Raw genomic sequence first — 24,647 nt, 5'->3', positions numbered from 1 at the left:
CAGTTATTATATAATTTTAACGGTAAACAAAATCTGAGAATTGACCTGCGTACATTTTTAATTTAATAGATGCACAACTTCTGTTGAGACCTCGGGTACATATTTTACATCGACATATTTTCATGTTCCAGGATCATAATTTGATTATTATTTCAACCAAGGTTTGCATATCTGTACTAAACTATAATAGACAAATATTGGTATAATTTGTATTTTGGTTACCATCTTTTTTTATACCTTAGTCCTCTCTTTTAACTATGACCGTTAGATCTTCAAATCAAGTTAATGAGAATCGTTAGATTTAAAATTAACTTAAACAATAATCCCATATTCGAATCTCACCAACAACATGCATTAATCAATAATACTTAAGTTATTCTATGCAATGATCTCAGGTTCGAATCCTACCAATAACATATATTAAACCAAATATTAAATATGTTTATTTGATCTTAATTAGATATAAAATACACTTAAAATCTGATTATAATTATATAATTATTTTTATTTTATATTATTCCTTATTAAAACTTATATTTAGTATGCTAATTTAGAATACAACATGCACTTAATCAATAATATTAAGATTATTCTATATAATGGTCATAGGTTCAAATCATACCAACAACATATATTAATTAAATCTATCATGAATATATATATATATTAATTACCATATTAAACATATTTATTTGATCTTAATTAGATATTACATACACTTAAAATCTGATTATAATTATATAATAATTTTTTTAGTATATTACTCTTTATTAAAAATAAATTTATTATACTCATTTAGAATAGATTAAAATTGTTATTTAATACACAAATATATATATTTTAGACTTTATATAAATAAACATAAAAAAATATTAATTATTAGTAAAGCCCGTGCGCACGGATTTTAGGCTAGTATTACGTCTTCTGCAGGTAAAAGATGCAGGTCTGATCCAACTTCTAAACAACAAAACAAAGCAATTACCGCTCACATGCCAGAGCTTACATTGCAAACTGAAAGAGCTCAGAAAAACAATCCAAAAATGGAACACAGAGATCAACGGAATGACTGAAGCAAAAATTAAAAATCTGGAACAACAGCTCCAAACCAGCGATCAGATGCTAAACAACACATACAGGCAATATCTGGAACAAAAGCTAACCCCTTACTCCCGAGTTTTAATTAGGAAGGAAAGCAAGGGGTGGGTGAGTAAAGTAGTTTCACTTGCATTCATATTTGTGCTCCCGAGTTTTTAAAAGGAACGAAAGCAAGTGATAATGAACTCTACTTTCTTAGCTCTCATTCTGAAAGTCCTACGGTTAAATATCAAAGTGGTTACTCAACTGGAAGCCATATATCAGTTTCATCATCAAACTTAGCGGGGTATCATTTGAATCATTAAATTGATAATAAATATCAAATGAATACCTCAAAATATGTGCTTGATAATTAAAAATTATTTTTATGAAGTTCTATACCTTTTTTCTTGAAACCTATTACAACCAAATTAAAATGTATGAATTTTAGTATTTTCGATAATATAGTGAGATTTTTAAAAATTGATCTACTATTTATTTTTAATTTTTTAGTTATATTTTTTGATTTAAATAAAAATAATTAGTAGATAAATTTTTAAAAATCTCACTATGTCCTCTAAAATACTAGAAATTCATAATTTTTCATTTGGTTATAATAGAATTTAAGAAAAATATATATAACTTCATAAAAATAATTTTAAATTCTCGAACACCTATTTTGAGGTATTCGTTTGATATTTATTATGATTTAAGTGATTCAAATGATATCCCGTTAAGTTTGATAATGAAATTGATATATGACCGAGTGACCATTTTGATATTTAAACCAAAGTCCTACAGCCTAAACAAGTCACGGATTTCAGACCAATTAGTCTGATAAATTGCTCAATGAAAATTCTACTCAAAAGTACTGGCAAACAGATTGAAATTAATACTTCCTCACCTCATATCCACGGAGCAAACAACATTCATCAAGGGTAGACAAATTGCAGACTCAATTCTCATCACAAATGAGGTGGTCAACAGTATATAAACAGGACAAACAAAAGGGATGGTGCTTAAATTGGATTTCGAAAAGGCTTTCGACACCGTAGATTGGATATTTTTGCTACATACTTTACAAAGAATGGGTCTAGGATCCAAATGGAGGTCGTGGATCTACAACATTATATCAACGACAAAGCTCTCAGTTTTACTCAATGGAAGCCCCTCCAGAGAATTTCCCATGCACCGTGGGTTAAGACAAGGAGACCCGTTATGCTAAAAGGGGTTAAATATCAAGTACGTCACTTACTGCGTCCAAATGTATCAAGTTAGTCACTGGTTACAAAACTGACTCAAATGAGTCACCCATTTAAAAATTTATATCAAAAATATCATTATATCGTTAGTCGAAATTCTTAAAAATATTATATATTGAGTTTGACACATTTTTTATGAATGATATTATATTCAAATAAAAGATTCTGAGTTCTAGTATTTTAGATAATATTTTTAAATTTTTTAAAATTTATTTATTATTTATTTTTATTTAAATCAAATAATACAATCAAAAAAATAAAAAATAAATAGTTGATAAAATTTTAAAAATCTAACAATATTATCTAAAATAGTAGAACTCGTAATCTTTCATTTGGATGTAATATCATTCACAAAAAATGTGGGAAATTCAATATATAATATTTTTAAGAATTTCGACTAACGATAGAGTGATATTTTTAATATAAATTTTTAAATGAGTGACTGATTTGAGTCAGTTTTGTAACCAGTGACTCACTTGATATATTTGGACGCAGTAAATAACCTACTTGATATTTAACCCATGCTAAAAGCCACATATGTGCTCCATGCACTCCGTCTCAACAAATCATTGAGTAGGCAGATTGGCTTAGATGCGATGTGGGAAAAATTCCGTTTACATACTCGGGAGCAGTGATAGGAACTTTCCCAAGAAAACAGAGTTTTTGGAAACCTCTAATAAAGAAGATCAAAACCAAATTCACCCAATGGAAGTGTGGCACTCTATCTAAATCAGGTAGACTATTATTGATTAAGGCTGTTCTTGATGCAATTCCGATTTATTGGTCCCAGGGATTCTTATTGTCCCAAAAGTTTACCAGATTATTCGATTTATTCTTGGATAAGGACGTAACAGTTCACAAAATGGTACAGTTATGTAAACCACATATCCCGTTAAGCAGTTGGAGAAGACATCTTAGAGGCTGGGAGAAACAAGAGGCTTCAGTATTGGAAGCTTTAGTGCAATCTTCTATGCTAACACAAAGCAAGGACAGACTCTTTTGGAAAGTAACAAATGACTCTTTCACTACTTCAGCAGCATACAATCTTCTGGATTATTCCAACACAATCCAGGGACCATGGAAACTTCTTTGGCAACAAAAGTGCCCCCCTAAGGTCAAATTGTTCATCTGGAATGCTATGCATGACACCCTTCCAACCCTAGACCTGCTTAAATCTAGAGCCTTAGAAATTAATAATATTTGCAAATGGTGCACAATGGAGATAGAAGACATCAACCATCTACTGTGGGAATGCTCACTAGCAAAAACAGGTTGGAATCTCCTACTATCTTTGTTTGAAATTAATCCAAATCACGTACAGAGCAAATGCATCAAATTTGCTCTCGTACATTTTTGTAAAACATCAAAATCGTTAGGGGGTGGAACTTGTTTATTATCAATGCTGGACAATTTGGCTAGCTAGGAACGAGCTTATCTTTACAGGCAATAAGGTCAAGAAGGAAGTCTTAGAACTACTCATCAAAAAGTGTTGTAAATCTCACTAACAAATATAGCAACATAGAAGCAAGTGTATAAAGAATTTAGCAAGTATAGGTCAAGACCACAGTTAACAAAACAAAGCATGCAGGTAAACAAAATCAGTAACTGAAATAACGAAGAGAGAAAGAAAGATGTACCTGAAACCATAGCTTTTAACAGTGACTGAAATAAAGGTTCACAGATACAAAATGCCAAGAAAAATGATCACAGCTGAGTCACCAGGCCTTGCTCGAAGTCCTGACTGCTCTTGAAGAGAATATTGCCCCTACCTGCTGCGTTTGGGATGCGCACAATATCTCCACCAGGATAAAACAGCTCGGAGTTTATGTTAACAGCAGCAACAAAAGCTTCACTTCGACCAGCACCTCAGTCACCGAAAAATATCAGCACTTCAGGACTTTTGGGAGAGAAATGCAGAGAGGTTGAAGAGAAGAGAAGAGAATGTAGTGTGTTCTATAATACATTCACTTTAGCCTCTATTTATAGCAGAGGAAAAATGAAACTGTCCACACACTTAATGTCTGAATTAAACTGCTTCATTAATAAAAAAATCAAAACTGATCAGATTTTGAATTTAAATTATTTGTAACAGCTTTTCATTTAACACCCACATTATTATCTGATTTTATTCATCAGTTACAGATCAGATTATATTATTTGTCCAGGTTCAATGTATTTAGACTAAGCCCACTAACAAAGTGACTTGGCCCATTTCAGTATCAAACCCAGTCCAACAATTTAATAATAATCCAATCACAGATAAATAAATTCGAATTAAAATTAATTCTCAAATAAATAAAATCCTCGCCCAGGTCGCCTTGCGTACGCGAGACGCCGAGACATTCGCCCAAATCGCCCTTCGACCCGACCCGGTCCGGTCCGGTGCGTGGCGTGGCGGGGCGAGGCGCGCGGGTGTGTGTGTGTGTGCGCATGAAGCACACAACAACACAATGGACCATCACACACCTTAGTAGTTGTATACTACTCATGTGGGTAATACCATATAAAGCACACAACCTCCTTTATTTATTTCAATGTGGGACAAACATTCTCAAAAAAAAATTCCAAGCTTTTCCAAGCTACTTTCAACTCTCATTTCATATGGATTTCTGTTATTCCTAGAGGACTAACAATGAGATTTACAGAAGGGGGGTTGAATGTAAATCTCAAAACTTTTTCAAGTTTTGAGAAGTTTATTAAAGCAGTGTGTTCTAGATGAACAAGTGTATGAATTGCTTTGAGCTAATGCAGACAGATATATATTCAAACACAAAATGTAAAGAACACAACAAACTTTAAAAACTTTTCTGGTGGATTTGTTGTTCCACCAGAGATGGTATATTAGAAAATCTGTGTTCAACAATGTTGATCACAGCTGCATCCTAGTACAAACTAGATGAATTTTCTCTCAAGATATTTCTTAACAGCTCTGGAAAAATCTCTCTCTAATTACTAGCTTCTTCTTGGTTTATATATTACCAAGTGTACAAGTGAAAAACAATATAAAATTACAATAGTAAAATAAGTTCTTCACTTGCTTCTTTTCCTGTTCACTCAAGTACTTTGTTGACTATTGCAACTTTGTACTAAAGAAGAACGGCTGCTTTTTCTGTTGATCCTGAAATTCGGCTACCACATCTCAGGTTTTCTCTGTCAACCCATGTGCCTCTGTTTGTAGGTACAACTACCACTTATCAACGGCTAATTAGCAGAACATCCGTTGAAGCTTTCATTCGTTGATGACTTCATCCGTTGAAGGATGTTATCCGTTGAAGCTTTAGAGACATCCGTTGAAGCTTAGCTTCTCATCCGTTGAAGGTCTTTAAGTCATCCGTTGATACCACTTCATTTATACAAAATTACAAGGCATGAAATATTTACAATTGGCCTTCCTATCTGCATATCATCTAGTAGTCAACATGACTCATAGTTTCTCTCAACTTCTAAGAATTACAATTTTAAATACAGAGACTGAAATATGCTACAATACTAGACTTATTTCTAAGTAAAGCTACACCATCAACGGATAGCCAAAGTGGTCTTATCCGTTGAGGCTACAGACACTAAATTTCTACTTAAGTGTTTTGTTAAACATATCATCAAACTAATGCACATATATTCCTAACAATCTCCCCCTATTTATGTCTATAAGAACTGTAGGCATAAATTCAGGGTTAACTTGATGATAACAAAACACTTAACAAATATTTGAATTGAAACTAAGTAGAAATATAAAAAGTGCTGCAAAAGTGTATGTACTAGGAGGTAATTGAAGATTTACAGTATTTCCAAGGGTGCTCCTCTAGCCTGAGCAAATCATCATTTTCTTCTTTGTTCCCTGGTTTTCTTTCCTAGCCCTTTGTCATTTTCCTCAATTTGGAGTTGGAGTTGTCTGAAGAATTCAGCTTCATCTTCATCACTGATATCCAACTTAGATTGCATTTCCTTGAGAGTTTCATTGCTGGCAATCTTGAGTTGGTCTTCAAGTCTGAAAAATCTTCTGACTCCTTTGTCATCTCTAAATTCCATCAACCAATGAGGTGATTTGTGAATTTTAGTTTCCCTTTCTTGTATGAGTAAGGTTCTGGGCAAAGCATTTGGTTCCCTCCAAGTCTTCCTTATGTTGGCAATCTTGTTGAGAATTTCAGTCTTGGCTGTTCTGGTAAAGCCAGAATCCTTTTTGATGGCTGAAAAGACTCTGATCAAGGTAGAGTAGCCTTCATTTAGAATCCTGTAGAGAGGCCATGTTCTTTCCCCAGCTCCCTTATATCTGAAAACCAATCTCTCTGGTAGCTGTCTGTAGGCAGCTATTCCCCTTACTTCCTCCAGCTCATCCAGATAGAGATTAATGTCTGAAGCTTCTTTTATGTCACAGATGTGAACATAATCATCTTTAGAAATGGGTGGCTTAGGGTTAGGTTTTTGTTTTTGAGTGAATTTCTTAGAGGTTAGGGGAGGTGTAGATTTAGATTTTCTTTTCTGTTTCTTTGGTAGTGGTATATTGGTTACAAAGGTAGGCAATGTGATGTTGTCCCAATCAATAGGTTCCTCTTTTGGAATGATTGGTTCACCATGGATATTTATAGAGGGATCAGCAACAAAAGGTTCAGGTATGGAAGGTAGTGGTTTAGATATAGATTTGGTATCTTCAGGGTTATCTTCACTCCTTCTGTGTGCCTTGGCCTTTCTTCTGTTTCCCTTCTGCCATTCCTCTCTTTCCTCCATATTTTCACCAAATATGCTCCCAAGAACCTCATCTAAGTTAGCAATCTTTTCTTCACCCCTGACTTCAATTCCTTTCATTTCTTCAACTTGGCTTGACTTTAGCTGTTTTTCAAGCTTTGCTTGTGCTCTTTTGTCAGCCTTGAGTTTTACAGCTTCTTTCTTCAACCTTCTGGTTTCTTCCCTTTTAGCCTTTAGAAATTTGGGATGTCCTTGCATCACACAGATACTCTTTCCCTCTCTATTGATAAAGGCCATGTTCATTCTCTCACCCTTGTCCTTGGTCTCCTTCTTCTTTATGATGCTTGCACTTAGAACTTTGTCTCCATCAGGTTTTGGAAGAGGAAAGTCTACTTCCTTTATCTGAGCAAAGTCTAGGGGATTCTTTGTGGAGTCCATACTGGATCTAGTGTTAGGCTTTAGAACCATAGGTTTTAAATTCTTGAAAGAAGTCTCTCCAACCTTATTTCTCCCTACTGGCTTGAGCTCCATGTTGATTGGTTCAATCTTTGTGCTAAATTTCACAGATGTTGATTTATTTTGTGTAAAACCAAACACCAATTGTAACCTTTCATCAATTTTCCTCCATTGTTCTTTCATTTGTATTTCAGCTGCTGCTAGCTGAATCAAATCAATTCCATCAGGTTTTCCCTTGATTTGAATGATTGGAGAGGTAGTGATGGCAGGAACTAGTACTTTAGATATCTGAATCTTTGTAGAGGGCTCTCCTTCCCCTTCCATTTTATTCTCCCCCTTTTTGTTATCATCAAGGAGAGGGGTCAAGCCTTGTGCTTTTGCCAGCTGCATTAGGAGATTGGTTTGAGATTGTTGGTTGAGAAGAAGGGTGGCCACAGAGTCTTCAATTCCTTGAACTCTGTCTTCCAACTTGGCCAGCCTTTGTTCAGTAACTGATTCCTTTTTCAATCTCGAAACCAAGTCCTGCAAAGTACCATAGGGCATGACTGAATCCAATTTTTCTGAAGTGAAGGATTTCAAGTCAGCAATATCTTTCCTGAGATCATTTAGACTCATATTTTGCTTTACTTGCTGCAACTTCATGAGATGCAGTGAGTCCAGGTGAGCTTGGAGGATAGCCTTGATATTTGCATTTGAAGTGTTCTGAATGGCCTGTTGAATAGTGATGATTTGTTTGACCAAGTGGACATTGAATTCACCTGTTCTATGCTCCTTAGTCAGGGCCCATTCAGGTAGATTAGGAATGGAACTAGGGTCTTCATCTCCCCCTATGTTCATGCTTCCATCAGAAGAAATAGAGTCATCATCATCAGAATTTACTCCAAATTCCTCAGATGGCTCACCAGCTGTAGAAGGCATCCTGTTAATAGCAACTTTATCCCTTTGAAGAGATTCTGTTGTGTGCACTAGATGTAGTGTCCTTTCTGCCTCCTCATTGCCCTGAGCAGCCAACATTTGATAGGCTGTCACAGGATGAGTAAAAGTGTCAGCATCCAAGGAAATGTTATCAATTACAGCTTTGTAATGTTGCTGAAATTGTCTTTCCTTTTCAGCATCATCCACAATCATTGACTCATGAGCAATGGCTGGTTTCACCCTTGTATCAACTGTACCTGCTTTTCTCTCTTTTTCTCTATGTTCTTGCATCAGGGGCTCCCCCTGGCTCACACATCTCACTCCCTCACCTTCACCTTCTAAGGTGGTACTCCACTCACTGACTTTTGCCATGCTGGAAGAAATAGCATGCATTTTTGTGCTCTCAATCTCTCCTTTTGCCTGGGAGCAACCCAGCCTCTCACTCAAATTTTCACTCCCTGCCCTCAATCCTAAAAGTGATTGCACAGTATTCATGTCTTCTACACTTGGAATCATTTCAGTTATTTGTGTAGAGACTATCAACGGATGTGGAATATCCGTTGAAGTTGAAACTGTTGTTATCAACGGATAACTGCTGTTAAGCTTATCCGTTGAAGAGCAACCACTTGTCAACGGATGAGTGATATCCGTTGAAGAAGGAAAAGAAGATGAAATTGAAAGTGATATAACTGTTGAATCTGTATAGATTGATTTGATATGTGTTGATACAGATCCTTCAATTATATCTGAAAGAATTTGCGGGTGATCCAACAAATCATCTAAAAGATGATGATCACCTGTATTTGAGTGGGGCTCCTCCCTGAGTTGTAAAGAGGGAGAATCAGGAATTGATGGGAATAACATATCCACATCCAGAGATGGTGAAGAAGTATTTGGTGATTGATGTGTAGTTATTGTGAGAGAATGGGGCTGTGACTCCACATTTATTGGAGTCACATCAAACTGAGTTTGAGAAGGCACAGAGACAGATGGATGTATCTGTGCAGTGTGTGCACCCTGTGTAGAAGATTGGGTTCTAGCCTTCTTTCTTCTAATAAAAGCTTTTGTAGGTGAGTGTTTGGCTTTAGTGTCCCTCCCTCTTTTGTTCTGTGTTCCTGGTTGGGAACTCTTTTCAATAGTAACATCCTTTTGGGAGGATGCTACTAGGGATGTGCTAGAAACCTTTTCAACCACCACAGCTTTTTGAGAAACTGGGGCTTGGCTAGCTTGGGAAGCACTCAACTCTCCTTCCTTATCCTGGGGGTTTCTTTGATGTTCACCCCTCCCCTCACCACTCACACCCTGATCACTTCCCTCAGGGTTAATGGTTGTTGTTACAACTGTTGTCTTTTGAGAAACAACAGAGGTGGTTTTCTTTGTCTTGGATTTTGAAAGTTTAGATTTGGTGACCTTGGTAGAAATCTGTTGGGGCATTGACACAGATTTCATGGCCACACTAGAAGATAAAGAAATAGAGGGGTTGGAAGAAGTAGGAGTTGTAGAAGCAATTACCTCACCTACCTGGGGTGCATTCATGATTGGTAAATATACCAATTGCACACTGCTGTTGAGATCCATTCTCAATAAGTCTGCAAGAACTCTTTTCTCTTGTGCCCAGCACTTGAGTTTATTATTCTCATTGATAATGACTAAACCTTCAGCAACATGGTTAGCCAATAACATAAAGAATCTAGCATAATAGATGTTATTAGGTCTATTAGCTTTGTTACCTAATCTAGTACCTAATTCTAGCATCACATAGTTGCTAAAGTTAAAGTACCTATCAGAAACAAGCATATAGAACATATTAACAAGAGATGAAGTTATGGCATCAAAATTACTAATTTTCCCAGAGAAAACCTTTATGAAGGCATCCCCAAGAAAACTCCATTCTTTCCTAAGGCCTTTTCGTCTAATACCCCCTAAATTAGCAGAGTTAAGAGAGTAACCTATGGAATCTAACATGCTGGATACATCACTATCAGTGTGTGGTGTCATGGCATTGTTCTCAGGTAATTTAAAACATGCTTGTAAGTCATCACAGTTAATACAGTGATTTTTACCTTTGAGAGTGAAGGAGATAGTCATATCCATGGAGTTGAACTCAGCAGTTGTCCAAATCTCCTCAACTACTTCACAGAAAATCGTTGGGGCTTCCAGCATTGCATAGCTAAGTTTACAGTTTTTGATGAAGTCCATCATTTTGTGATAATCTGAGTGGGCTTCATTCTTTTCTACCAGAGCTATGAAATTGTTCTTCTCGTAGATGAACCCAGATTGAGACATAATCTTCACGACTGGTGCCATTGTTGTGAGTAGAAATTGCAGAGAATAACTTGAAGGTTTTGCAGAGAGAAAATGGTAAATGCTTGAAATTCTAAGAAAGCGTAAAGTAATAATGAACAATCAGAAGGGCTTATATGCTTTCAAAGAAAAAGAAATAAATAAAGGATTAATCAATAAATAGGTGTTAGTGAATTTCAGCCGTTTAAGAATAAACTGTAAGTATTCTAATAACTACCTTTAAAACCAATACAGACAGATGTATGTATGGTATCAACGGTTAAGAAAATAGAATCAACGGCTGTGAAACACCTCAAACGTCTGATGTGACATTTCAACGGATAATGTAAATTGTCATCCGTTGAAAGGTACTTCAGCTTTATCCGTTGACGGATAAAAGTTCCAGAGATATACTTGTCTTTCAACGGATAATGAATATCCGTTGATAGAGCAATTTTGACTTTCAACGGATAGGGAACATCCGTTGATGGAATAAACTTTGTTAAAAGTCAAATTTGTTCTAGCAACTAATATATTTCAGGCTTCACATCAAATTGCAAAGAAGACATGAATTTTAAGAGTAATTAAGCATACCTAGCTCACTTACCAATCTTGTGAATGTTGATTCATCAAGTGGCTTGGTAAATATGTCAGCAATTTGTTGTTCACTTGGAACAAAATGTAGTTCCACTGTACCATTCATGACATGCTCCCTGATGAAGTGGTACTTAATATCAATGTGCTTGGTCCTTGAGTGCTGCACAGGATTCTCTGTTATGGCTATGGCACTTGTGTTATCACAAAAGATAGGTATTCTATCAACATGAAGTCCATAATCAAGGAGTTGATTCCTCATCCATAACATTTGAGAACAGCAACTTCCAGCAGCAATGTATTCAGCCTCAGCTGTAGAAGTAGAGACTGAATTTTGCTTTTTGCTAAACCATGATACAAGCTTGTTTCCCAGGAATTGGCAGGAGCCTGTTGTACTTTTCCTGTCTATTTTGCAACCTGCATAGTCTGCATCTGAATAACCAATTAGATCAAAGCCAGATTCTCTAGGATACCAAATTCCTAAATTTGGTGTACCCTTGAGATATCTGAAAATTCTCTTGATAGCAATTAAGTGAGACTCCCTAGGATCAGCTTGAAATCTAGCACACAGACATGTAGCAAACATTATATCTGGTCTGCTAGCAGTTAAATATAAAAGTGAACCAACCATGCCTCTATAACTTGTAATGTCCACAGACCTTTCAGTCTTATTTAATTCAAGTTTGGTGGCAGTGGCCATGGGAGTTTTTGCAGATGAACATTCCATTAAGTCAAACTTCTTTAAAAGATCATGAATATATTTAGTTTGACTAATGAAAATTCCATTACTAACTTGTTTAATTTGTAAACCAAGAAAATAGGTTAGTTCTCCCATTAGGCTCATTTCATAATTACTTTGCATTAGCTTAGCAAACTTTTTACAAAGTTTATTATCTTTAGAACCAAATATTATGTCATCTACATAAATTTGAACAAGTATACTAGAGCCATTAACATTTCTAAAGAAGAGAGTTTTATCAACAGTACCTCTAGTGAAGTGATTCTCCAAAAGAAATTTTGATAATGTTTCATACCAGGCTCTAGGTGCTTGCTTCAGTCCATAGAGTGCTTTCAACAGATAATACACATAGTCTGGAAAATTTGGATCTTCAAATCCTGGAGGTTGACTTACATAGACTTCTTCCTCTAATTTCCCATTTAGAAATGCACTCTTGACATCCATTTGATAGACTTTGAAATTGGCATGGGCTGCATAGGCTAGAAAGATTCTGATAGCTTCAAGTCTTGCAACAGGAGCATATGTCTCATCAAAATCTATTCCCTCTTGCTGAGAATAGCCTTTAGCAACCAATCTGGCTTTATTCCTTATGATAATGCCATTTTCATCCATCTTATTTCTGAATACCCATTTTGTATCAATAGGACTCTTGTTCTTTGGTTTGGGTACCAGCTTCCAAACTTGGTTTCTCTCAAATTGGTTTAGCTCTTCCTGCATAGCTAATATCCAATCTGGATCCAATAAGGCTTCTTCCACTTTCTTAGGTTCCTCCTGAGATAGAAAACTACTATACAGACATTCATCTTGAGTAGCTCTTCTTGTTTGCACTTTAGATGATGCATCACCAATGATCAGTTCAAAGGTATGATTCTTGGTCCATTTCCTTTGAGGTGGAAGATGAGCTCTAGATGAGGTGATCTCAGTATTGTCATGATGTGAGATAGAGTTTTGATTAGTTGAAACTCCCCCTGAGTTGTTGGTCCTTTGCAGGGAACTTGGAGTTCCATCAATTAATGATGTAAATTGATTATCAGTTGATGAGCTATGATCAACGGATGCTTCATTAAGTACTTCAATGGATGATGCACAATGCCTTTCAACGGATGCTGAATTTTGTGCATTATCCAGGAGCAAATTTTGTATTCCTTTTGAAGTGTCGTCTCCATCAATCTCTTCTTCACTATCATCACAATATATTTCAATATTGTCAAATTTGAGTCTCTCATAATGTTCCTCATCTGTTAGTCCATCAATCTTTTTATCATCAAACACAACATGCACAGATTCCATAACAATGTTGGTTCTTAGATTGTAGACCCTATAAGATTTTCCAGCTGAATAACCAACAAATATTCCTTCATCAGCCTTTGCATCAAACTTCCCTTTATGGTCAGATTGATTCCTCAGTATAAAACATTTACATCCAAAGACATGAAGAAAGTTTAGAGTTGGTTTTCTTTTCTTGAACAACTGATAAGGAGTCATGCCTTTAGCTTGATTGATCAAAGAAATATTTTGAGTGAAACAGGCACAATTAACAGCTTCAGCCCAAAAATATGTTGGTAACTTTGATTCTTCAAGCATTGTTCTGGCAGCCTCAATTAAAGATCTGTTCTTTCTTTCAACTACCCCATTTTGCTGAGGTGTTCTTGGAGCTGAGAACTCATGCATGATTCCATTTTCTTCACAGAACAGCCTTAATGTCAAATTCTTGAACTCAGTTCCATTGTCACTCCTGATGTTTCTTACCTTCAAGTCAGGATGATTATTGACTTGCCTGATGTGATTGATAATGATTTCACTTGCTTCATCCTTTGATCCAAGAAAACAGACCCATGAGAACTTTGAGAAATCATCTACAATCACTAAGCAATATCTTTTTCTTGCTATTGACAATACATTGACTGGTCCAAACAAATCCATATGTAGCAGCTGTAATGGTTCATCAATTGTTGTTTCAAGCTTCTTCTGAAATGATGCTTTCCTTTGTTTGCCTTTCTGACAAGCATCACACAGACCATCCCTTGAGAATTCAACAAGAGGAATTCCTCTTACTAAGTCCTTTTTGACTAGATCATTCATTGTCTTGAAATTCAAATGGGATAGCTTCTTGTGCCATAGCCAACTCTCAACTGAACTTGCTTTGCTGAAGAGACAAGTAATAGATTCTGCATCTGTAGAGTTGAAGTCAGCTAAGTACACATTTCCTTTTCTAACTCCAGTTAGAACCACTTTGTTGTCTTTCTTACTAGTGACAACACAGGCTTCAGAATTGAAGGAAACTGTATTCCCTCTATCACATAGTTGACTGATACTCAGTAAGTTGTGCTTGAGACCATCAACTAATGCAACTTCTTCAATGATGACATTCCTTGTTGAAATCAAGCCATATCCCATAGTAAACCCTTTGCTGTCATCTCCAAAGGTTATGCTGGGGCCAGCTCTCTCTTTAAACTCTGTGAGCAGGGAGAAATCTCCAGTCATGTGTCTTGAACAGCCACTGTCCAAGTACCATAGATTTCTTCTATTTTCCTGCACACCACAAAATCAATCAATTTGATTTTGGTACCCAAGTTTCCTTGGGTCCATTCTTGTTAGCCTTTCTCCTAGACTTCATTCCTCCTGCATCTTTAGACTTAGGTGAGTTTGAGTCAACCTTGGTCTTAGATGTGGTTGGTTGAGGTGTAGGGTTAGTCACAACATTATCCAGCACATTTATAGAATTATTAGGCATGGATTGTGCATACATGTTATTCCACATTGGCATATTGTATGGCAATTGAGGCATACTGAATGCAGCAAGATAAGGATTGTTAAAATATGGCATGTTTGCAAAATGTGCATAAGGATTTTGTTGAGACATAACAGGCATAGCATGTAGAGGTGATACAGACATGTTAGGCATGGAAGAGGGTACAGTTATGGGAGATTTCTTAATAGATTTACAATTAGCAGATAGATGATTAACACTACTACAATGCACACAGCTTTTTCTAGGAGCATACTTATCAGGTGTGTAATTGTTATGTTTGTTAACTCCTACCTTCCCATTTCTGTTGGATTTCCTTTTGGATTCCTTTTTATCCTCAACCATCTTGAGCCTATTGTTTAACTGTTCTAAGGTCATGTGCCCTACATTCACCTTTCTGACATCTTTGGATGTGCTTGCTTCTTCTTTGACAAAGTTCTTTGAAGTTGAACCAAACTTTTTGTTGAGTTTCTTTAGATTTTCTCTTTTAGAAACATCTGCCTGTTTTAATTGAGGAACCTTCAACGGATGTTCCTTTTCTTCCTTCAACGGATAACTTTCATCATCCGTTGATTCCACATCCGTTGACAGTCCATCAATTAATTCCAGTTTCTTTTTATTTTTATCCCAGGCAGTTTCACAGAATGATTCAATTCCTTGGACTTTGGCAATTTGAGCACTTACATCCCTAGATGTTTTCCAGGCTTTAATCACCTCTTGCTCTTTCTCTAATTGATTGGAAAGTATTTCTACTTTCTTAACAGATTCAGCTAGTTCATTCTCAACAGATATACAATGCAATTTGGTTTTCTCTAGGTCAATCAACTTATTTTCTAACACAGTATTTCTATTGCTTAAAAACAGATTGTTCTCTTTGATCCTACTATTTTCTTTAGCAAGAGATTTAAGAGACACACGCAAATGATACAATTCAGTAGACATGTCATTGAAAGCATCATTGCACTCTTCTTTAGTAAGCTGTGTTAAATCAGTAGTGATTACCTGATTGCTTGATGAACTAACTTCGTTTTCTTCAGAATCAGCCATGAGAGCAAGGTTGACATAATCCACATCTTCATCCTCTTCATCTCCATCAGCTGCCCAGTCCTTTCCTTGAGTAATGAAAGCCCTTTCCTTCTGTTTGAGCAGATCAAAATATTTCTTTTTGTAATCTACTTGTTCAAATTTCTTCTTTTCAGAGGTTGGCTTTCTGCACTCACTTGCAAAGTGTCCACTTATACCACAATTAAAACACTTGAACTTGGATTTGTCCACCATGTTCTTATAGGGTTTAGTGGCTCTAGTGTTTTTCCTGAACTTCATCTTTGCAAATCTCCTGGACAGAAATGCAAGATGATCATCAATACCATCAGAGTCATCTTGACTGGAGTTGTCTTCATTTTCAGCAACTTGCCCTTTAAGCATAATAGGTACGATGCAAAAGTAAGCACAAAGTTGTTGGATAATTGGTTTCTTATAAGGCTATTGATGCTTTAATGGTTATTGATTTATGATCAACTTATATTCAAGTGGACATATTTGGTGACATCTCTCTCGGGTTGATCATTATAAATTGGTAGATTAAACCCAAATTTATAATTCGTCCATGTTTTCGCTATTAATGGATAGCTTATTATGTTTTGTTAACATGGTGATTGATTTCTTAATTCTGAATTGATTTTGGAATTATTAGTACACTGATACAAGAATCGTATATGCTATAGTTTACATGCGTGTTTGCAAGTTCATAACATGATATTGCTATGCAATTAAATGATATGGCTACATAAATGTGACCCTTCATGATGGAACTTGATTATTTGGTGATTAATTTTTTAATCATTGTTGAGTGATGATAAGGCATCAATTATTATTGTTTAATCTTTAATAATGGAGTTATATCACAAATTTGTAATACTGGATAGAATGCAGTAACATGTTTGTTGTTAAATAATGTGACGAGGTGGGCAGCTGAAGTGAACCAGATTTACAATTGCTCAGGATTCTCCACATTAAAAAACCTAATGGGCCTGGAGTACAGGTTATGGGTCGGCATATAAATTATATTTTTCTGGTTGGATTTTTCCTCCAGTTAAATAGTAATTTCACGTGTTGGTGTCGGTCTGCTGCGGCAGTGACACACGAGCCTATTATAGTGATCCATATGATACTTAATACGGCGAATATTGATCTCAGTAGTTACGCTGAACTTCGGAGAGAATCCGAAAAGTTGTTAACCCTAACGCATCAGTTGATCAAGGATCACTGAATGTGGGGTTATTGAAGATTTATATTCTTCCTTGGGCCTTTTATGGTTGTACCAGTAGGTGAGCCAGAAATGTAGGTTCGTGTGAACCATGTAAATATTTTAGAGAAATTCGGTAATTGAATTTTTAATGATAAGAACCACGGGAAGTTCTTTAAACATGATATTAAAATCTTATAGGTTTTAATGAATGACGTAAAACCTGCTCAGATGAGAGGTAGTGACACGATACGTGTTTACTGTCTGGTTTGATAGTAAAACATTTATCACTCGTACTCGTAGTCGAGTCAATATTGAAGCTAAATAGAGAGATGTGTGCTCTATAAACTCAAGGGCAAATCCAACTTAATACAGATAATTAAGATGGTAGTGAATAAATTTGATGATGAATAATCACCGGGCAAATTCTGTTTGCAACGTGAATATTCATGAGGTCGTTGCACCTTACTCGCATTAAATAAATGGAGTAGATGCAGGCTTGAGTTGCGCTCTGAGAGAGATGCAAAACGATTGTGATCAGCTCAGACTATCACTGAATTTGAGGATATTAGTTACGAAGGGCTAATCGTTCCTTAAACATGATACCACAGAAGGAAATAATTAAATTTCCTATTAGTTTTGGAATATTTTCTGACATTCTGTAAAATATTAAAATTGTGGGGGTATCTAAAATAGAAAATTATTGAATTTTCTATGAATATTGGAATGTAATGAAACATTCTTGAAAATAATTGAAATGTGGGGGTATCTCGAAACTTGATACCAATACCTCTGTTGGTAGCATGAGATCCAAAATCAATTGAGATATTTTGGATGGATACATAGACAATGGTTGAGTCTAATAATATCCGATATATGAATCTAATTTTTGAGATTTGTAAGAATACTATTACAGAGTTTAGGAATGCTTATGCGATAAGCTAGTAGATCCTAGTAGATCTGTAATTAAAAGTCATCTAAATGAACTTACGAGTGATTGGATGAATGTGATGATGAACCTGCAGAGAGCAAAAGACTTGGATAATTGCTAGTCCCGATTGTCTTGATAATTTGCTTGAAGGTGAACTCGTAAATTTAATAGAAGCAATGTGCTTCTCGTATAATTTCTTGATAAGTGAATATATCAAGAGAAAATTTGACTATTACTAAGAGTCAATAAATCAAGATTTTCTAGCACGTGTACTAGAAAATGGATTGTGCATGTTCTCTCTATGTCCTTTGTGGGGGAAAGGATGTTAAGAAATAGAGAGAGTGGTTCTGTTTGACAGAATCTTGTTTAAAAAATATATAGATCTTCTTACGAGATAGAAGCATTAGGACCCAAATGAATTTTTAAATTGGAAAAATATATCTGGGTCTGAAGGAAGTATAAGGTCAGACTGATACAAAAATATTACAGTCGAAAGTGATGACCTTATATAATTTATGAAATATTCTCGAGTTTTGAGAATAATGTTCATTAAGATGATACTAAAATTATCGTATTGTGAAATTTAAAAGTGCATCAATGAACATTGAGATGGTCTTTCTAAATAGATATTTGGAAAAATATCTATTTACGTGAACCCGAGAGTTGCTCTAGATAAAGCAAGAGTAGAAAATCTGTATTTTCGGTGATCATGTTGAGTGAAACAACATTGACACGAAATAATGGCATATTAAATTTGATATTGCTATGATAAGCAATGGCTTCAAATAAATGACATGGTTGCCATTTTGAGGACGCTCAAAATTGGTTGCTATGTGAATAAGGATTGCCAGTTTAAGGACGCTTAAACTCGGTAATGATGCAAACTGAAATTGCTGGTTTTTGGGACGCTAAAAGCTGGTAATATCAATAACAAGTGAAGCCTTAAGTAATAACTAGTAAAATTATTTCATAAATGTGAAATATGTCAATATGAGATGTCAAACTGATTCAAAATCAGAGAATTGACAAGCGTGCATGTGTTATTTACACATGATATGCAAGTCATAATTGATTGCATGTGAGTGATCTGATCATTACGAGAAGTAATGACAAGAGGATCATCTCTGAAAATCTTGATGAGATTGAAAAGGTTTATTTGAAGATTACAATCTTCGTGACTTTAAAAGTTTTAGATGATACATGTCACATGTTGGTGATGTGAATTTTGAAGAGATCAACGAAGCTAAAGTTGTCATAGCTGGAATGGATTTATATTTATCCAAGCGTAGATGAACAAGGATCTCTCAAGAAGGATTGCAAGTTTGTTGTACTTTTTAAAATTGTACAAAATTAGACATAGGCTATACAGTTGGTAAACTGGGTAGATGCACGAGTACAATGGAAATTGGTCACTTGGAAGTGATTGCAATGAGATTTAAGGTGTATGATATGTGCTCGTGAGCTTGGACTGCAATACGAAAGATATCTAATTGTACTATGTGAATATAGTATGTAAATTAGATATTTGACTTTAAGAACTTAAAAGTCATTCGAGAATACATTTCACACTTAGCAGTCGTGTCATGGAAATCCTAAACTTAGCTCGATTCATGATGGAATACGAGTCTGGTGCATAAAATAAATGCAGTTAAAAGGCTGAGTAGCCACTTTGTAAGGATATTCCTAAATGACAAGGAAAATGTGTCTTCAATATGCATATATCGTGTAATCAATATGCAAATTGGGAGATCACATTATTGTGTATGAAATGGTATGTCTCACATCTATGATGAGGACATAATACCATTAAACAACTATTCTCAACGAGAATTATCATGATTGACTATGTAAAGTCAAATGATAATGTTTGGATCCACTGACCAGATGGTTAAACTGAGTGAATCTGTTTAAGACAAGGGAATCTAGTTAGACCGAGAGATAGTTGTCAAATCATCGAGAGGAATGAGCCTTGCCTATTGCTTAACGGCGTCATGGTGGACACCCAACCTTGCTGACTGGAGATCCCAAGAACTTGGTTCAATGGGACAACTAAATCATGATGACTAAATCACTGTGGGGGTAACCCCCGGCCTATTTCTATGATGATGAAACAGTGAGACCCGTAAGGTACGAGGTTAAGCTTTATGCTTTTAATGATCTTTGACGAATACAAGGATTTCAAGTTTGAATACATAATATTCGGTTGAGTAAACGCGGGTTACTCTATAAGATAAAGATCACCTATGTAAGAGAGAAGTATGGCCGCTTCAAAGGAGAATTGCGAGGCACAATTCTTTAGAAACTCTTGCAGAACCAGGACGATGTTCCAGGGCCAAAATGGACATAATCATGAGAACTGAATGAGTCAGGAAAGATATAGTGATGAGTATGTCATCGTTTACACAAACGGTCGAACAGTTCAAGGACATCGCGTCATACTGTCTACCAGTAAAGTCGATATACTTATTCGAGCGAAGGTTCAAGGAGCATTCTCTACCTATCGTATGCTATATCTGACCGCCGGAACTATCACCAAGTCAAGCTCCGCGTCTGTCTGTCTATGTGGTGTCTATGTGGTGCGTGCTACTGGACCATCAATCTCATTTGTGGGGGATTGTTGGACAAACTTAGTATTTTAGACTAAGTTGTGAATCATTTTGAGACTCTATATGAGTGAGACACATTATGTGTTAGTGGTGTGTATTTATTGGAACATATTCTTCTCTTCGAGGGGATTCCAACGCATATTAACACGCTCAAAATGAGTAAAAGGTGAATGAGAACTGATATTCCAAAGTTTTACCTTTTAATATGAAAAGTGGTTTTGTACCACATCGAGAGTAGCACAAACCTATTCCTTAGTTTTTCTTATAAATACCATGTACCACATCGAAAAGAAAAACAAGTCCTTTCAAGCCTCTCTTTATAAATAGAGTCTTAGGGCACCAGTTTTATTAAGTCAAGGAAATAAGAGTCATCTCTTTCATTCTTGGTCTCTTTAATCTTAAATTTTTCCAATATTTCGGTGATAGTTCTCGGGCTCAGTTCAGGTTCGCTGAGAGTATATTCGATCTATCGATTATACTAGTATCTCGTTTTATCCTGGGAAGCAGGTCGCTAAACACGGATGGTGCGGGGCGAAACTGCTTTAAGGAGACAGTTTTCTGGACTCGAGATTAAATCCAATTTCTGTTTGTTTTCTCAAACCCTTCTCCTAATTTAATTGTTAATTCTTATATGCTTATGTGATTTAAGAATTAGCAATGTTCTTATGAATTAGTTATATATTCAATATATATATAATAATGTCTTTATCGTACAAGATTGATAACAGTCTCACAACCTCCTAAGTGGTCACATACCACAAGGCCCGCAATTCAAAACATTTGACAACAATTCTTACACCGGAAACTCTGGACTTTGTGGATTTCCATTACCTAAGAATTGTGTAACCGTGCAGTCACCACCTGATGAAAACGTGGATGATACTGATGAAGATATGTTTCCAAGTGGATTTGATTGGTTATTCATATTAGGAGGACTCGTGAGTGGGCTTGTTGTTGGCTTTGTTATGGGAGACATTTTCACAGATAGACACCCCTGGCTAATTCAGGGGATTGTGCAGAGATCCGGAAGGACACAAAACAAACCGAGGATGCAGAAGAGGTAGATCATTGGGGCTTTTTAAGTTGTCGTCATAAAATTACATGTACTTGTTTTCATTTTGTTCAGTCATTTCTTTGGTGTCTTCTAGACTTCTACTATAACAATTTGGCGTCTAGGAACTTCAACACCAGTTCATCTTTTCCACACAGCCTAAGCACTTTTAAAGATCAGTTAATATTAGAATAACAATATAAAAACCTGAAAATGGTCCTCTGACATCTTAAGGTTTTAGAATGACTGGTTAGTCGTTAGTAAAAGAATTACGAGCTAGGGGTGTTCATGGGTTCGTCAACCCGATCAAACCGACCCAACCCAACCTTCTTTTAGGCCGATTAAACCATTTTAAAATAACCCGATCCATAGTTGGGTTAAAAAAATTTCAAACCGCATTAAATGGTTTGGGTACGGGTTCAAGATTTTTTCAGCCAACCCAACCCAACCCGATTTAACTTAATCCTCGTTCGATATTTTAAATATAATCTATATAGTATATGCAATTGTACATTATACAATATAAATATTTTTATTTATAGTTATATTTCGTGTATATGCATATGATTTATGACATGATATACATTACTAAAATTTCAATTTAATCATATTTAAAAAATAGTACTATAATCGTAAATTCTATTATTGGAAATTAACAATTATATATAGCAGTGAAACTTTTTTTATATAATCATTCAACCCGTTCAAACCAACCCAACCCGACCCAAACCGATGTACGATGGGTAGGGTTGGGTTACGATTTTATATTTTACGGGTTGGGTCAAAAAAATTTAAACCTATTTAATTGGATTGGGTCATAAAAATGCCTCCAACCCGGCCAACCCGACCCATGAACACCCCTAACGAGCAATACCTTGATCTAGCATCTCCACTTCTTGCATGCATGTTGCCAAATTAAAATTTTCAAAATATCTCAAGTTTTGACCCTACACAATTGTTTTTCTGGCAACACTCCTCTCTGGTTGCATGCAAATTGACAAGATACCATTTCAATCTTGTAGACATCAACTTCATCGGTTCCCTTCGCAGCAAACCCTGTCATAATCTTATGCCACACACTAAGATGTAGATCTTTATATAATTTCCATACATTTCTCAGACGCCCCTGTCTACTGGCAACTTGATATAATATCTGCTTATAATATCTTGTGTACAACACTCAACCACGCCTATAAATAGAATCTGAAACCATTTCATTTCACAGAATACCAAGTTGAAGGAAATATGGGTTCTAAAATAGTCCTCTTACTTGGTCTGTCAATTGCTTTTGTTCTGCTCATTAGTTCAGAAGTTGCAGCTAGAGATCTAGCCAAAACTACTCAGAAGAGTAAGTCTTTTGTTTAGTACGTTTTGTCTACATTATAAGATTAATTGCTACAACACACTCACGCATGTATCCTGTCTTTAACAAGATTTGAATCGTGCTCCAGCAGCTGAGGGAGCTAGTTTGGACGGTGGCGGATACCGTTATGGACAAGTCAGTGGAAGCCGCAAAAATAGGGAACTAGAAGGACATGGAACTTTGGAAGGAGAAAAAGTGCAAAGCAACTGCTCTTCCTTCTGCCGACGCATCTATAGCAGGTGTTGTTCTGCAGCTGAAGCACAAGCACTCAAGGACACTCAAGTTAAGCCACATAACTAGAGGACTGCATGTTGATACTTGGAGGACTAGTAAGTGGGCTGCAGTACTCCCACCCACCCTTCCTCCTGTTAGAATATATATATATATATATATATATATAATATATATTACTCCCTCCGTCCCTAAAAACGTTTTTTATTCATGTTGGACACGTTTGCCAATGCACACTTTTGATCGTTAATATCTTTAAATTCGTATTAGTATTAAATATAAAAATTTCACTGTATTAAAGTACTCATAAATACGAATTCAACGAGATCACTCATGACTATGTTTGATATTATAGATTAGACGTAAATTAGTAGTCAATCGCTTACCGTGAACAGTACCGAAAGTCAAAAAAGGAAACGTATATTGGGACGAAGGGAGTATTATATTATATATATTAGGGTATTTTCGGTATTTAGCTTATATTGTTTTTCTATATAAGTTCGGACATGTATTATAAATTATGTGTTGATTGTAATAATATTTTACGTTCGTATTATATCTCTAAAGTTAACATGGTATCAAAGCTTGGTTTCTGAGTGATCGTGGAAGTTAAGTTGAATCATTAAATAGATAGAGTTACGTTACAACAACGAGATGATCGACGAAGACCATAAATAGATTTACGAAGTCTGTAGACATAACTTGGTTGATGCGGAAGTCCTGGAAGAGGTGTCATGTAAACTTCCTCAAAAATTTACCCAAAAATAAATCCGTGCGGGCCTGACCCAAAGCGGACAATATCATACTAGTGTGGAGTTACGACTTGCTCGTGGCCCAACAAATAATTTTCTATAATTCTAATTATCTGCGGTCTTAATTTACCTTCATCTTAACTTATCTTCGACCTTTCAGCTATGAAATCACACTACTCCCTACTTCCCCTTGATCATTTTGAAATTTCTGGATCACGATACATCTGTTCCTTTAATTCATCTTCATCACCCACTTTAAAGTGGATACTTATTTACTTTACACGGAAATCTCGAATAGTGGCTCAGCCTCACTCCAAATATATTAAAAATAAAATAAAAATAAGCACAACGCGAAAAAATTATAATAATTTTTTAATAATGGCTACGATCGTTACGAAAATCTACTGAGATTCTCACTACCGTCAGTTATTATATAATTTTAACGGTAAACAAAATCTGAGAATTGACCTGCGTACATTTTTAATTTAATAGATGCACAACTTCTGTTGAGACCTCGGGTACATATTTTACATCGACATATTTTCATGTTCCAGGATCATAATTTGATTATTATTTCAACCAAGGTTTGCATATCTGTACTAAACTATAATAGACAAATATTGGTATAATTTGTATTTTGGTTACCATCTTTTTTTATACCTTAGTCCTCTCTTTTAACTATGACCGTTAGATCTTCAAATCAAGTTAATGAG

The 24,647-nt window shown here is 35.7% G+C and overlaps 1 long non-coding RNA gene across 2 annotated transcripts; it reads left to right on the top strand.

The window, feature by feature from the left end:
• Positions 1–21,270: 21,270 nt before the first annotated feature.
• On the top strand, positions 21,271–23,738 carry LOC141683154 (uncharacterized). 2 transcript variants are annotated; one of them, XR_012560138.1, is made up of 3 exons: positions 21,271–21,597; positions 22,814–22,936; positions 23,040–23,738. It is a non-coding gene; the product is annotated as an uncharacterized LOC141683154 (long non-coding RNA). The 2 variants fall into 2 exon arrangements; XR_012560137.1 differs by having other exon boundaries at positions 23,022–23,738.
• The last annotated feature ends 909 nt before the right edge of the window (positions 23,739–24,647 follow it).

The sequence above is a fragment of the Apium graveolens genome, chromosome 9 (genome assembly GCF_009905375.1).
Source record: "Apium graveolens cultivar Ventura chromosome 9, ASM990537v1, whole genome shotgun sequence".
Taxonomy (NCBI): domain Eukaryota; kingdom Viridiplantae; phylum Streptophyta; class Magnoliopsida; order Apiales; family Apiaceae; genus Apium; species Apium graveolens.
This window is presented reverse-complemented; position numbering and strand designations above follow the sequence as displayed.